At 44.1% G+C, this 10,538-nt stretch overlaps 1 long non-coding RNA gene across 1 annotated transcript; it reads right to left on the bottom strand.

Moving 5' to 3' along the window:
* Nucleotides 1–1,988: 1,988 nt before the first annotated feature.
* Nucleotides 1,989–10,307, bottom strand: LOC137848429 (uncharacterized). Its single transcript, XR_011091347.1, has 3 exons — nucleotides 10,038–10,307; nucleotides 9,253–9,361; nucleotides 1,989–3,877 (listed from the first exon to the last, which is right to left on the bottom strand). It is a non-coding gene; the product is annotated as an uncharacterized lncRNA (long non-coding RNA).
* Between the last annotated feature and the right edge of the window lie 231 nt (nucleotides 10,308–10,538).

Genomic DNA, 10,538 nt, shown 5'->3' with positions numbered 1-10,538 from the left:
TTATGGGCAAGCTGACAGCACCCTGGGATGATAGTCTCATTCTGGTCATGACTAGGCTGGATTACCTTAGGGAAAGGGGTGAAACTGTCAATCTTCTGCCTTGTCTATACCACAGATATATTTAATGGTTCTTTAGCATCAGCGAGGTGACCTAGCTCTACGCCAGCCTCTAGGGCAAAGAGTTATCACAGCACATCCACACTACAAACAAGGAAAAACAAATATTCTAGGCAAAAGAAACTTGGTTTTCTCATCCCTGAAAACAAGCTTGTTGCTTTGAACTCCTGTCTTGTGAGTTCTGCACGCGTTCGCTTGGCTAGTCCCTTGGTGCCATTACAGAACACAAGGCAATGCATCAAGGTCTATGCTGAAATGAAACATTGCACCAATTAGCTTGCCTTGCTGGGGAGAGGCAAGACTCCTTACAGCATCTTTCTAGCCAAAATGATTTTGATGCCAGGAAAAGTGGCATGAAGACACTGAGATTCTGTTTTGGAGGAGGAAGGGAAGTTCAATGCAGTAAAAGAGAATTTGGGCATTGCGTCTTGTTTGGTGCAGACCCGATTCCGAGAGCTCACTTGGCCACAGGTGATGAAAAGTTCTTGCTGTGTATTCTGTTCAGTGGTTGCCAAACCCTTGAACATAATGATCTGTGAGTCTTTTCCACAGCCTATCTTCCACCTTGTTAAGCAGATTGAATGTCTGTTCTTAGGCTGTAGTTTATATGCTAGCTTCCAGAACTCCAGTTTCCAGATCTGTTTTTTGAGACAGGGGGATGTCAGCTGAGGCTGTTAGTGGCTCAGAATCCATTTTCAGACAGTTTCTGTTCCCTCTCAACCCTCTGCCTGGTTTGGCAGCGGGCTTTGTGGACTTCAGCCTCCCCGAAAAGCTCCTCATGGGTGTCAGTGGAAACCGATGCTTGTCTGCATAGTCATTAATAAATAATCTGTCACTGAAGCACAAGTCTTGTGGTTGTGCCAGCTTGTCCAGGTTGCCTAGGGTATGCAGTGGATGGGTCTGGATAAATTTCTTCAGCAACTTGAAGGTTTGGAGATACATATATTAACAGGTACACCTCTTGCTGATCAGCCTTGGGTCTCTCCCCTCTCATCTGGGGAAATATTTAGTGTTTTACGTAATGTAATATCTCACAGTTGAGGCATTACAAATTATTTAGATTTCTCTCCATGTCCTAAGGACGATAACCCATCCAGTTCTAAAGGGAAGCCCACCTACAGTCTCCAAGACAGTCCTTTTCTGTTCAGCCAGAACAGCAATTCCATTTGCAGTACTGCAAAGCCTGGTCTGGGGTCTTGAAGCACAAAACCTCACAAAAATGGACCTGCTTGTTCAACCTGAAATGTATTAATTGAAAGAGATCTGTCCCTCAAAGACAATGAAAAAGAACAACTTATGATCTGGTCAGGAATATTTCAGAAAGATTTCATGAAAGATGCCAATAACATATAGCATCTGACTGGTGACCTAACATGTCTGCAAACTATTATGCTCACATTCAAGAGCAGCAAGTGCTGGCTCTGAACTACTGCTTTTAAGCCTGAAGTTGAAGCACACTTGAGGAGCATATATGTCGGATAGAGTACATGTGGGTGCAGTGGTTTGGGAGGCAGGAAAAAAAAAATAATCTTGCAAGGCTGAGAATAGTGGCAGTTTAATGAAAGCGAAAAAGATGAATAAAATAAAATCAACCAACCAACCACACAAACACATGCACAAACACACGCACAAACACACGCACACATCAGATAGATAGATAGAAAGAAAAAGGAAGGAAGGAAGGAAGGAAGGAAGGAAGGAAGGAAGGAAGGAAGGAAGGAAGGAAGGAAGGAAGGAAGGAAGGAAGGAAGGAAGGAAGGAAGGAAGGAAGGAAGGAAGGAAGGAAGGAAGGAAGGAAGGAAGGAAGGAAGGAAGGAAGGAAGGAAGGAAGATTAAAAAAATAAAATATCTGAATTCTCTGAATTCTCCTTTGGGTACCATGACACCACCGAGCTCACTTTTCAAGGCCCGAGATGGCATTTCAGGCAGTTGCATCGTCTACCAGGTATGTTTCCAGCCACATGGTGAAGATTGTACTCACACAGCTTTTTTGACTGCAGCATGTTTTATGTTCATGGATGACCTGTGTCATGGTCTGAACTGTCAGGTCCACTACTTGATCATGAGTTCACCCCTATATTGCATCTCACCCTGGATGTCCTGATGTTCTGTGGGCCTATCAAGCAACAAACACCTCACCCTGACCTTCCCAGGAGAGGCCCACCCGAGCCATTTCAAGTTTTGCATCCTGATCTATCTGCTCATTGGTCTCATGAGAAATGTTTGATATGAGTTTGAAGAAGCTAAGTGTGGTGTTTTTTTCAAGGTGTGTATTACCTAACAGGGTGCTTGGCCTGGTTTATAACATTGCCTTTTTGTGTTCAGCAAGTGCAGGCCACCTGTCCACGACTTCGGTGTGGGAACCTCTACTTCCAGCAGTGCAGACAGAAAATGTACTCAATAATTCATTTAAACATGCTCAATAATTTAAACACAAAACCTGCAAAGATTTTCGTTGCCTTGAGTGGTATCTCTGCAGGGCTGACATGAACAAGCAAACAGCACAGATGGCTCTGCCTAGGGCAAGATTCTGCAAGCGGTGGCAAACGTGTGGGTGTCCGGCCATGGGTGTACGCGGAGGAAATGGTGGCCACCCCCGCCTTCCAGGTGACTGCTGCGCTGCTCTAGCAGAGGTGATTTCCTCCTCAGCTAGGGTGGCCGAGCGAGAAGCCTGCAGTTTCTGACTGTACTAACCTCAAGTAGAAAGCTGTTTAGTAGGTGGGCCATGTGCACTGCTCCCACAAGTTGTGAGTAGGTACCTATGCGTAGTACAGTTGGAGCCCTCTGTTGGGAGAACAACAATTTTTTTAAAAACTTTTGTGTGGTTATGCATAACCTTGAGCCATCCTTGTTTCCTAGATACAGACAGAAATGTTATTTTTCGTTATGTACTTAAATGTTTGAAGTAATACTGTTAAGTAAAGAGTTCAGCGGGTATAAAAAGGAGCTAAAATGGTACCATCTTGAAAATCAGACTACTGTATCTAAAATATATTTTAAAAACAATTCTTAAAAACAACTAACTTTTATTCTCTTTTTATTCTTCGCTTCTGTTTTTTTTTTTTTTTTTTGGTAGATTAGGTAGTAGATGGGATTGTCAATATGTGGTATTCCTTGTGGCAGTCAGCTGTTTTCTGCTTTTCCATGTTTTTCACAGGGAGAAGCACTTTCTGACTTATGAGAAAATTGAAGTCACTTCCTGGTCTGTCAAATGTTAAGCTGGTGCAATTTCTACCTCTTGTCTGAGCTCAGAAAGAAATAATTTTTGATGCTCCTGCCAACCATTCTTCGTCTTAGAGGGGCAATTATTCATGACAATGTTTTGAAGGCATAGCTGGAATCCTGGCTCCCACTTATCTGCCCAACAACCTTGCAAAATCTGAAGAATGGTCAGACACCATGGCCCTTAGTTTTCTAAACTTCGCTGAGTCATAAAAATTGAAGCACCTTCAAAATATTTCCTAGGACAAAAAATGGCGTGCTAGAGAGTGATGCTGATTTGACTGGCAGGGCTCAATGTGGAGGTGGGATATTCTATTTAATGGCAAACCATTTCAGTGCAGTACTCTGCCCCAACAGTCTGCAGCCTTCTCCCTCGTGCTGTTTCACTCATACCTCAGGAAAGCTTGGAAAACTGTGATCAGATCAACATGGACCCCTCAGGCAGGCTGAATGAAGGATCAGTCATTCTTCCTTCCCATGATCTGGCTGGGAGGCAGAGGCACCGAAGAAGCAGTATATCCAGAATGACACAGGAGATCTGTGGAAACATTGAGATTTCAGTTTGGGTGTGCCTTAATTGCTGATCTATTGTTTCTTTCGCTGCCAGAGATTGTCCTCTTCCTGCTGGGTACATGGCAGCTGGACTCTACTTGACTCAGCAACCGCAGGCTCCCAAACATAAGAGCTGTCTCATCTCTGAAGACAAAACAACAAAACAGTGCCGACTTCTCCCTGCTTGTGCTGGGGGTGACGGTTTCCTCTTTCTCCCTGCCTTCCTTGCCAAGTCCCCGAAGCCCATAAATGATTGGGGAAGGCTCAAACTCTGCAGGACCATATGTTGCAAATATGATCATGGGATGACTGGATCCTGTCCTTAATTACCTCCCACTTGTCCCTGTGTTTTCAGTTAATATTTTTCTTAAAGAAAAAGTGAAAAATGCCGTTTCCATCTGCCACACAGTAGCAGATGATGGGGAGGTGGGGGAACCAGGTGAAGACTTGTGACTAGGTTCTGTGGTAACAAAGAGTAGTACGATCCAGACACCCTCAGTGTGAGTATCTACAAGAGATCTTCCTTGCCCTGAGATGTCTAAAATTGCCTTTGACTGTTCTCCTGTAGAAATACTGGCTTCAAAACATCAACATCCGTCAACAAAGAAATAGCCTCTTTGAGGGCTTATATTCACCTTTATATGTATCTGCTTTCATCTGGTCTCCATCTCTCTCTCTTTCTCAGGTAAAACAGTAAGCACAAACTATTCCAATCTAAACACTCCAGAGGCAGGGAGTGCACTTCAGTTTCCCTGTGATATGGGACCACCAAGATAAAACAGACAGAAATTGCCTTGCAACAAGCTGTAGTGCTTTGTCTTCACTGAGGGAAGGCAGAGCTATTTTTCACAGAGGTACATTAGTTAACCTGAGGTAAAACATAAAACATAAAAAAGGTTAAAAGATGCTTGCTAGAAGTGGGTACTTGATAAGTCCAGGTGACTAACAAACTGGTTTTAGACATCCTGTTTTTCCTCCAAATACAGCCTGCTGCTGTAACAGGCTGAGAAATAAGCATGACTGCCACCTCAATATGATGAATTCTTGAGGTCCATTGGTGGTGGCAACTGTCTCTCCTTGAGCTTCCTTTTCTCCCTCTGCGTCTCTGCTGATTCCTAGAACACCATGCTTCGCCTCAAAGACTGCAGCAGCACTTGAAACACTTCCCTTCTTGTACCTCAGCAGAAACTTTTCTGCTATTGACATTAATTCCGATAAGCTTTAGGATGTCATCAGGATGTCCCCACATTCCTTCTGCCACAACAAAGCTGGTCCTAAATCACTTGTTTGCAAATCCTGACTGCATGGCCAGCTCAGCCTGGGTGAGTTATCAGGACAGTTTACTTACTAGGGAGGATGCTTTGAGATTGCATACAGGGCATTGGCTGGATACTTGCAAGACAATAGATAAATCTCTTGTAATACCATCGTGAAAAATACTGCAGGGAAACCTTGCAGAGAAACTGAAAGCTCAGTGAAAGTGTAAGGACGCTCAGCAAAAGCCTAAAAAGGAGCCTTCCAAGGGGCCACTGGAAGCCCCCATCCATGCTGGAGATCACTGCATGAGCTATAGGCATCTTTCCATGGAAGGCAGCATGTGCCCACAAGACAATAGATGATATAAAGCAAGTATTCTCTAGTTAATGTGGAGAAAATTGATTGAAACTTGGGGATACAGACCCTGTGTTAGTGGGACTATTATAGGAAGCAGCAAAAATGTTTTGGGCTGACTGAGCCAATGTAATAAGAGAAAAGCCATTCTGATCTGAAAACTGTACATTAAAAGACTGTATTAAGAAACTGAAACAAGTTTGTCTATATAAATGGAGTACCATCCAGAAGATAAAGAATACAGTAAGAAGGTACAACTGGAATTAGATAATCAGATGAATGCAGAATGAGAGAAAGAAAAACTGTAAAAGAAAAGCAGAGGAGCACTATACATGCTAATCCCTCTACAGTGCAGTGATTCACCCCGGAGCAAGGAAAATTCCAGTGGGACCTGATCACACTAAATATGAAGCTAAAATTAGACACTTGCAAAAGTAAATCAGAATGCAAAAATCAAACATAGCTGCCGCATTTTCAGGAAGAAATGGACTTGATTGGGAGCTTCTAGAGATTATGTCTGTGGTTTACTAAGAAGTATCTGCAGGCTAACTGGTTTGAATGGTTCACTGAAATTATTTTAATTCCAGGAGTGAAGGCTATGGTTACTGTAAAAATATAGCTCCATATGTTTGCTAAACAGTTCCTGTATTGGAAATCTATACAGAAGCAACTGGTGGTTACATGAAGTTCACTTAAGATGAAGTCTTGTTGAAGGCCCTTTTGAATCAGGACAGTTTCTTACAGGATGTGCTGGAAGGTAGTTTCTCGGAAATAAAAGTAAAAAAAAAAAAAGAAAAAAAAAGAAAAATAATAATAATTAAAAAAGAGAGTCAAAGAAATTGCAAGGAGGCTTTCTAGTTGTTTTTGTTGTTGTTGTTGCTGCTGCTGTTTGTTTGTCTTCTTGCTTGGCTGGTTTGCTTGCTTGCTTGTTTGTTTGTTCCTTCCCTCACACCGTGCACCCGTCCAAGACAGATTCAGCTGGATTTATGGATGTGTTTGTTGTGAACCTTCAGTCCCTGGTAGATGCTTGCCTAGCCTCTTCTTAGTCTTCCACGATAGATAATCTGTGGTGATTATATCCCACAGATATATATCCACGTTGGACACTGGAAAAATATCCACCCAAATACCTCAAAACTTTAATCTATTTCTGATGTTTCTCCCTCATTTAGACTAAACTCAAGCTCCCCATGTCATTTTAGGTCCTATTTTCTAGAACTGTTTATTCTCCTGCACTTCCTCTTGTTTCTTTTTTCTAGTATGACACTTGATCAATAGTCTTAACAATGTGGAAAACCTGTAACACCGACTCACAGGTGATACCCCTTTTATACACTGTGAAATGAGTTTTATACTTTTTGTCAGGTCCCAGGGACTTGTGCACCTTCAGGTTCCATAGGTGGTCTCAGACCTGATCTTCTCCTACACTGGCCAGTTCGTCATTCTCCCAGTCCTTGTCGTTGCCTTCTGGTGCCTGGGCTGTAGGGTTAGAGCTCTTGCCAGTGGAGACTGAGGCAAAAAAAGTCACTGAGTACCTCAGCCTTCTCCATATCCCAGGTGACCATGTCTCCCATTTCTTTCTGGAGAGGGCCCACAGTTTCTCTTATCTTCCTTTTATCACCAATGTACCTATAGAACCCTCTCTTGTTGCTCTTGATGTCCCTGGCCAAATGTAATTCTAATAAAGCTTTAGCTTTATTATTTGTTTCCACCCTCTTAGACCTCCTTTTTCTGTTTGAGTTTTGCAGGAGCTCCATGCAGGCCTCCTGGTGTTTTTGCCTGAATTCCTCTTTGCTGGGACGCATTGCTCCTGAGTTTGAATGATGTGATCCTTGAATATTAACCAGCTTTCCCGGGCCCTTCTTCCCACCAGAGCTTTGACACATGGTACTCAACCCCTGAAGAAGACAAAGCAGATCCCTGAAGAGGGCAAAGCCTGCTCTCCCAAAGTCCAGGGTAGGTAGCCTGCCGTGCTCCCTCCCTCCTTGTCGGTGAAAATGAGTTCCAGCACAGCATCTCTTCTTGTTGGCTTCTCTGTCACTTGGAGAAGGAAGCTGTCATCAGTGCATTCCAGGAACCTCCTTTGTTCCAGGAACCAGCCTATGCCCTGCTGTGCTGTCCCTCCTACAGACATCAGGGTGGTTGAAATCCCTCGTGAAGACCAGGGCTTGTGAACATGAGTCTGCTTGTGTCTGTCTATAGAGGGCCTCATCCACTCAGTCTTCTTGGTTGGGTGGCCTGCAGCAGCCCCACACTGTAACCTCACCTGCCTCTGCCTTTAATAAAATAAAATAAAATGATTTTTTTTTTTTTTTTTTAACAAAAGGAGCCCATAAGCTCATCACCCATCCTCAGGCAGAGCTCCATGCACTCCAGCTGCTCACTGGCATAGAGGGCGATGCCTCCCCCTCATCTCCCCTGCCTGTCCTTCCTAAAGAGCCTGTACCCTTCCATTCCAACGCTCCAGTCACAGGAGCCATCCCACCACACCTCTGCAATGCCAGCGAGGTCATAGCCCTGAAGGTGTGCGTACATCTCTAACGCCTCTTGTTTATTCCCCATGCTACCTGCATCAGCACTGAGACATTTCATACAGACTTCAGACAGCCCAGACACTCATTTGCCCTACAGACAGCTCCTGGAGCTCATCAAGGCTCCCGAAGAGAGGCTCAGCCTGAAATGCAAACGGGCAGGATCAACACTCCCAGATGAGTCACCTGTGCGTACACCTGTTCTCCCTTCCTCCCTCCCTCCCTCCCTCTCTTCCTGTCTGATCTTTGTTGGCCAACGATGGTAGGTATTCAATCACTTGGGAAATTCCCATATGACATTCAGACTGATGTACTGCCTTCTCCTGCACTTAGGGTGGTGCATTCCAGCTGAAGAGCGCTGTCTGAACTGTCCTCTCCTGTACATGACCCTACTGAAACACACCATGCACTGCGTGCCTGCTTGCACTATGCCTGATCTCCAAAGGGAAACATGAACAGGATCCCCGATACACCATCCTGGGAAACAAGTGTGCTACAGGGGAGAACCAGGTATCTGAGTGTGTCTCTTGCCTCTCCTACCCTTCTTAGACAATGCAACTCTTTTAGGAACTGATGCCTGAAATTTCAGTCAGGAAACATAGAGGTGTTAAAGATGAGTGAACAAGAAGTGACTGGTGAGAATGCCTGACTTAAATCAGTGGTTTACTATAAAACCCTAAGTGTAAGTACTTTTAGTATAAACATACAGCTTACATGGAACACTTTGTGTAAAGGAACATTTTGTCTATTACAACATGTATACAGCAGGAAAAAAAAAAAATCTTAAAAATATATGAAGGCTGTATGCCTGAGTTGGAAGATAAATGAACCTCCTTCTTTCCTTGGATGGTCTTAGGAAAAAAAATGCAAATATTGGAAATAGGTGAAGCCCTATGCTAGGTTGGTTTTGGTCAGCAGTGGATAGCCAATATATGAGATAGACTCCTGCTTTCTCCGTTTGGCAGAACTAGGGTGAGAACTGATCATATTCAGAAAACGACTTGGGGTAGCAGGTGGACCATGAATTGCACACTGGTCTAAATTCAGTACTGTGACTGGCAACACGTGTGGATGGTTCAAGCTATGTATGGGACAATACAACAGGTCAATTTCAGCAGGGTGGAAACACAGCTGACGCAGAGCTGCATCCCCGTGCAGGTTTATACACTGGTCTCACAGCAAAAGGTTGGAAAAAGAAGTGAGGAGCTCTTGTGGTTACCTGAAGAGATGGGAGCCTGTGGAGGTTTTACTAGGCTGGGCAGCTGAACTCCACGGCAACTGCTCTGTCACTCCCCCTCCAAAGGAAAAGAGGGGGAGAAGAAAGTATGCTGGAAAGAGAAAACAAACAAACAAAACACTTGTTGCGATAAAGATAATTTAAATAGAGGGAAAAGGAAGAGGAAAAAAATAAGTAAAGGCTATGTGGAAGCACAGAGAGTGAGGAAAAAAAAAAAAATATTCTCTACTTGCCATCAGAAAGTGATGTTTGGCCACATCCTGGGAAGCAGGGCTTCAATACACGTAGTGGTTATCTGGGAGGGCAGATGTCTTGATGAGGAGAGCCCTCCCTTCTTCTTCCCCTTTCCCAGCTTTTATTGCTGAGTGTGACACCACACTGTATGGAATATCCCCTTGGTTTGTTTAGGTCAGCTGCCCTGGTGCTGTGCCAGCACTGCTCAGTGATAGACAGCACACTGGTGTGATACCACTGCTGTTCTAGCTACAGGTGCAGAGCACAGCACTGTATGGACCGCTGCAAAGTAAGTTATCTCCATCCCAGCCAGACCCAGCACAGAGCCATCATGCCTTGTGCAGAGGGTTCCTTGGCTAATCAAAGGGAATAGATGGCATTCTGCAAAGTTTCACTGTAATATCATCACACTTTGCATCTCAGCTTCCTATCAAGGCTGCAACTTAGATTAAAAGAAATAAGTCCCCAAGGGAAAGGACATCGTGGTACTGCATTCTAACAGCCTGGAGCCTATATGCTTAAGAAACCCTTACCCCTGCAATTCACAGCAGCAGCAGTTAAGCTCATAATAGAAGAAGTTTTTTCCAAACATCCATGTTCCCCTGTAGCCTGCTTCTCTCTCCAGTATTTACCTCGGATCTTTCCACCTCTGCTTTTGATTTCACGTAGGTTGTCTGGGAATGTACCTGAAACTGAATTGCTGAAATTAAAGTTGTTATACTAGTGGTTTCCACATGTGTAAGTAATCAGGAATCTTACCAGTGTTCTGTATATGTGTAGTCTGGTATGTTAGCAGCCAAATGATAATTGATGGTCATAAAAAAATGCAACCCCTCTGCTGAATTGCACCAGCCAGGGAGGTAACTTAACTAAGGTGAGAGTTGAAGGTCAGCACACTGCCCTGCACAACGCAGATTGTTGCAGAAAGCCTCCCTCTTACTGGGGCAGCTACCGGTGCTACGAGGGGAACAGCCCAGATGCAGAACTCCCAGGAACTGTGCATGACTTGTTGTTGTTGCTGGTTGCTTGTTTGT

Source organism: Anas acuta, chromosome Z (assembly GCF_963932015.1).
Source record: "Anas acuta chromosome Z, bAnaAcu1.1, whole genome shotgun sequence".
Classification (NCBI taxonomy): Eukaryota; Metazoa; Chordata; class Aves; order Anseriformes; family Anatidae; genus Anas; species Anas acuta.
The sequence above is the reverse complement of the archived record's forward strand: the minus strand, read 5'-3'. Positions and strand labels throughout refer to the sequence as shown.